We start from the raw sequence: 6,150 nt of genomic DNA on the forward strand, positions 1-6,150 counted from the left end.
ACTTTCACAACTCTTTTTGAATTTATATTTATGAAAAATTAAACGACTCCAATAAAACCTATACCTTATCCTAAGTACTTTATATATAAAACCATCAAAAATCTCAAGCATTTATATAAAATTCATTGCTCTTATTTGAGTTAGCACAATCACTTAGCCATGCTTTCAATTTTAAGGGGGCTTAGCAATTTTAACACGTGAAAAAATTTTATTAATCACATTTTTTTAATTAGCCCCCTTTATATAATCATGCATAAGCTTATTCATTCTTCCTTGACTTATATTATTATAGGCACTACTTCTGTGAGCTTGAGACATCATTCTCTTATTTGTACCTTAAGTATAAATGCTGGTGTGAGGGGAGATCCTAATGAAAAGAAAATATTTCCTATTTTATCCCTTACTAAAAATTTGAGAGCTTTAAAAGATTAGGTGCATAGGAGGCTAGTCCTACTTAGCCTCATTTGACCAGTATACCCAGCAATAACAATAGCATGAGTTCTAGGACACCTAAATCTTTAGTTGAGTAGCTGGCTAAGTTGAGGGAGCAGATGGAGCGTATGACTGAATTTTGTGACAAAGGTAGGGAATGGCAAGCTCAGTACTCGAGTATATAGGAAAAACATTACCACTATACAACTGAATTCAATGAGGCTTTAGTGGGCATGTTCAAGAAGCGTCCCTTTGCGTAGAATTTAGACCAGCTACTATGGCCATGAGAGCCATTGTTGTTATTATGATAAGACAATATCATGTGGATCTTAGATGAAAATGAATTAGGAGAATAGTGCTTCATGCACTAGTTATCTAGTTTATTTAGTAGTTGTATTCCAATGCTTTTGAACTTTTTATCATTCAATGAAAATGTATGTTTATTTTATATACAATTTTTACTTGTTCTTGTGTAATTTATTTTGTTATTTACATTTGCTTCAAATTCTCCTTTACTTGTCCCTAATCACTGAGTAAGATATGAGTAGTGGTCTAGCAAAACAAGGGTGTATAAAGCTGATATTTTTATCAAAAATCTTTGTTCAATGGCAGTCTTATACCTCCTGACAGATTAGTGCACCAATAAACACTTCACAAAAAGCTTAACCAACAAGAAAACAAGAAATATATGCCATTAATTACAGCAAATCTGAACATCTAATGAGTCATAATGAATCAGCAGTAGCATTGCCAACCAACAATGGACATAAGAAAAAGGAGAATTACAAACATATTAATGAATTTTATTTTTTTAACGATTCTAATGCCGAAATCTTTATATTATCTTATATTACCATAATCTCTTAATATCACCTAAAAAGTTCTACTATTATAACATACAACAGCAACAACAACATCAAGCCTTTATCCCACAATATGAGGTCGGCTACATGAATCCTTTTTCTCCATTGTGTTCTATTAAAGGTCAAATTCTCGTTTAAATCTAATAAAGAAAGGTCATTCCTACTATTATAACATGCCTAAAATAATAAAAAATATCATTTAACGCATATATTTTGATGTAATTCGGACACTAAAATGTTATATAAATAAATATGGATACTCAAATGTTAGATAATACATAAATTTTTGCTAAAAATAATAAAAATAGAATGTTGAAGTTTGCAATGAAATATTAAATTAGCTACACTGAATTAGAAAAATGGTCTGAGAGCAGTTTTGCCTCAGTAGAATATGACAAACATGATTCAGAAAGATAATGCTAAGGTCTTCTTGGGAATTTAGAATAGTCAGGACTTCGACGCTCCATGAAAGCCCTCTTTCCCTCATTTGCCTCTTCTGTACCGTAAAATATATAGGTTGCATTTCCGCCCAGGTCCTAATCACAATCAGATGTCATATACTCATACAATTAATCAATGACAAAAAATCTAAAGCTTTCTATAGCAGTTACTGTTTCAGGATGTGATCTTTCTCACTGCTTTAAGAAGCAGCAAGAAAGCTGTTCCAAATTTAAGCCTAAGGCTTTATTTGGAATGGTTTTCTTACTACTTCTTAAAGCAGTTTTTTAGTACAAAAATTTTATTTTTTTACTAAAAAACTGCTTTAGAAAGCAGTAAGAAAGTCATCCCAAATAAAGCCTAATTATATGCACAAAAAGAGAAGAAAGGACTTTTTACAGGTACACCATGAGAAGCATTCACATCTACTTATATAACATCCAATTCCCTATAATTGTTAATAAGCTACTCCAAATATTTAACTGTTACTAATAAATTGCTCTAGCTAGTTAGTGATAACTTAAAAAAGAATATTTCATAAAAATAAAAAAACAAACTTATTTTAAATATTCTAAGAGAATATAACAAGACTAAGAACACTTTGAATTCAATCGACATCAAGTAAGAGCTCCACTAGCTAGAAGAAACAAACATGGAAAAAAAAAAATCTACACAAATCATTTTGTTGTAGTTGTCTAGCAACTACTGGACTTTACAAGCCTGATAATTCTCTTAAATCTCACTCTTTTCATACATGTCTGCAGAAACTTTCAAAACATTCTGCATTTCTGCAAAATGCTTAAAATGTATATATATTAATTAATCATTGCAAGCAATTAGCCTACGGTTCAAATTAAAAATGACACATTGGTTTCGAGGGCGGAAATTCAAAAACAGAACATAAAAAAGAGATTAGCAATTAAGCATTGTGTCTCCACAAAATAGTCTCAAATCAAGAGATTTCAATTACCTTTCATCAAACTATACAATAATTGTAAATACTAGATCATTAGATAAAAGAATATAGCAGTCTTGGCGATACAAGACATCTTAGACTTAAGAGATTTTTATAATAGATCTACAATGAAATGCTAGCGAACACGCTTGTAGAATCATAATTCATAAGCTCTTAATTTAGACTACTCATTCCTCTAAATGAAAACAAGCCATATGAAGAATCCAACACAAGATAATTCAGTAGTGCACAATTAGAAATAGCACAGAAATTTCAAAATGATAATGCAGTATGCTCAATGCAATCACATAATAAAACTGACTCAAAAACAACATCAAAACTTTATCCCACTATGTGGGATCAGCTACATGAATCATTTTTCTCTATTATGTTCAATTAAAAGTCAAATTCACATTTAAATCTAATAAAAAAAGCTGATTTCTAATACTTTCTAACCAAATCATTTTAGGTTTACCTTACCTTTCTTAATATAGGCTATATATAATACGTATACTCTTCTAACCAGGTCATCGGAAGACTGACATTTTATGTGACTCTCTCTTATCTTATCTGCCATTGAAGCTACTTCCACCTTTTCATGTATATAGTCGTTTTGCATTCTATCTCTAAATATAAAGTTACCCATCCACCTGAGCGTCCTCATTTCAGCAACACTTAACTTAATATTATGCTTCTCATTTAATGGCTAACATTCTGCACCATAAAGCATTGCAAGTCTCCCGACCATCTTATAGAATTTTCCTTTTAAGTTTGAGGGATATTTTTCTATCACACAGCAGGCCCAATGCATTCCTCCACTTCAACCATCTAACTTGAATTCTACTAATAATATCCTCATTTATTTCACCATCACTTTGAACAATAGACCCAATATATCTAAAACGTATACTCTTTTTAATAACTTGATCGTCTAAAGTCATAATCCCCTTCTAGATCTATTAATACTATAATTATATTCCATGTCATTGATTTTACACTACTCAAACAAAAACTTTTAGACTCTAAAGTTGACCTTCATAATTCAAGTTTTCCTTCAACCCCCTCTTTAGTCTTATCAACAAGAAGAATATCATTAACAAAAAGTATACATTTGAGTACATCCTCCTGCAAATGTCTGGTAAGAATATCTATGACTAAAGCAAAAAGATAATGAGTTTATAGCTGATCCTTAATGTAATCCAATTGAAATAAAAAAAATACTTGGTCAAACCACCATGTGTTTGAACACAAGTAATAACTTATATATACATATCCTTAATGACTTGAATATAAGTTGTGGCTGATACTGCGTGTTGTTGATGAACGCGTATCGAAATACCCTCTTCCTGATTTGCGCAGCCAGCGACCTATCTGTTGGGAATTTACTTTCTTTAAAGTAATCGATGAAAAGTTGTCTCCAATCATCTTCTTCTTCGATGTCCAAGAAATACCACCACGTTTCTGAACATTTGCTAGATATGCATCTTCTTTTGGTTACTTGGTATTCATCTTGCTGATTTTTAGGAGTAATTGGTTGGAGAGATTAAGGATCAACAGGAGTTGCATCCTGCTAGCTTGAATTTGGTATTCCCTCTACCTGCGGGAATTGCAAGATTGCAGGTTCTAAGACCCGACAGGTGTAGACTCCAATCAATATAAGCTCCTCGTTGTCCACATTTGTCATTTCCTTGGCTAATTTGGCAAGACAAACTACTTTATTGTTCTGACCTCAAGAAACTCGAGCTATCTTAACATTTAACACTCATTTATGAAGCTCGAGAGCTCGCCGGCGATAATGAGCCAGCTCAAGCATGCAAATTTTGTAGATTCCCAAAACCTAATGATGTGAAACAATACATGCGAAAATGACTTGCTTAAGGAAGTTTGCACTTGTAAATTTTATAGAGCAATGTTAAGCAAAATCCTCTATTGACGTAAACGATAAGATAACATTAAGGTGATAAAATAGCTTAGGTCTAAACACATGCGAGAGGTTGAGATCATTAAATAGTCAACTAAGTCTTACTTTGCATACATGAGTGGTTTCAATGAGAAATTACAATGCTAACAATAAGATTAGTATTATGAAGGGCCTCTCTCACAACTCATTCAAATACTAGGTTTAGCGAGGCGATAAAACATGCGCTTTGTGAATCAAATTATAACCACGAATAGAGTAAAGTCTGAAGATAGAGAGTGTGTGAAGAGTTTACCCAAAAAAAAGGAGTTATGAAGCTATGACGATGGCTGGAATGAAGGGGCAGCAGCCTTCAAACTTCTGGAACCACTCAGCAGCAATGGGAGTCTCTTCGGGCGGCTGGACGACACTAGATCTCCTCAAGACAGCAGCTAGGACTGGTTTTGGACGGCTGGACAGCACCCTAGTTTGTTGTGGTCAACAGGATAACAACCTATTGAGCTCAGGGAAACTTCTAGACAGGAAGAAGGGCTGTCCCTGAGATCTGGACAGCCATTGTCGCTCCCGGGATGGCTGGACGTCGGTGGGCTGCTGCAGGAATTTCCAAACAGCAAATTGAGATGTTGGGCAGCAGTTTTCCTGCAGCTTTGGAAGGGATTTGGGAAGGAAAAATGAGCCAACAGCTGTGGGGAATTTCGGCCAGCAAGGAGGGGAAGTGTTTGAATTAATTCCTTACTTAGGAGTAGTGGATTTGGAAGGAATTAAAGGGAGATTAATCAAAAACTGACATTTGAAACTTGCGGAGAGATGGGTTGGACGGGTGTGGGAAGATCGCCGGCAAGGTGGCCGGCCGGTGCCGTGAGAGTGGCCGGCGGCTGGCTTCCAAGGAGGTGGTGGCAAAGGCTAGGCTCGGTTTCAACCCAAGGATTTTGAATGGCTTTTCTTGTAGTGGAGGGGAAGTGGTTGGAGGAAAACAAAAATGAGAAGATAGACTAACTTAACCACGAGCCGCGAACTTTTCCAATGACTGGTGGGCCTTGCGATTTGCTCCCCTTGAGCTCTCTCCCTTCTCAAGCTCTCATGCTAGCAGAAGTAGAAAAAAAACATAATTTTTCATTCAAATATTCATTCATCAACCTCTCATGAAGAGGAGAAGGCCTTAAATAGCCAAAGGAATAAAGAAAATACAAAGACCAAATTGCCCCTAAGGCAAACACATGACGAGGCCCTTAAGCAAGGGCATACATGGAAAGAAATACAATATACTCATAAAACATAAAACAAAATACATCAAATATAATAAAAAACAAAAGTAGATCATGGCCGTAGATCATGCAAGTCTCCTCGCGCTAGAACTCATGTAGATGTCCTCATCATTCTCCCCGGCTGGGAGAAAACTCGACTCCGTCGAGTAGGTGTCTCAAAGGCTCTCGTAGAGCTGTAAGTGAATCTGGATCCGATCTCTGTAAATCCTCTCGATCAATTCACGTATCCTCTAACTTTGGTTGACCTCTCCACCTTATCACATATCTTCTTCGTCCACC

The 6,150-nt window shown here is 35.2% G+C and overlaps 1 long non-coding RNA gene across 1 annotated transcript; it reads right to left on the minus strand.

The window, feature by feature from the left end:
- Nucleotides 1-1,521: 1,521 nt before the first annotated feature.
- LOC114578537 lies at nucleotides 1,522-5,383 on the minus strand. The gene is made up of 2 exons (XR_003699534.1): nucleotides 4,902-5,383; nucleotides 1,522-1,831 (listed from the first exon to the last, which is right to left on the minus strand). It is a non-coding gene; the product is annotated as an uncharacterized LOC114578537 (long non-coding RNA).
- Nucleotides 5,384-6,150: the final 767 nt, after the last annotated feature.

The sequence above is a fragment of the Dendrobium catenatum genome, unplaced genomic scaffold, assembly GCF_001605985.2.
Source record: "Dendrobium catenatum unplaced genomic scaffold, ASM160598v2 original_scaffold_68491, whole genome shotgun sequence".
Classification (NCBI taxonomy): Eukaryota; Viridiplantae; Streptophyta; class Magnoliopsida; order Asparagales; family Orchidaceae; genus Dendrobium; species Dendrobium catenatum.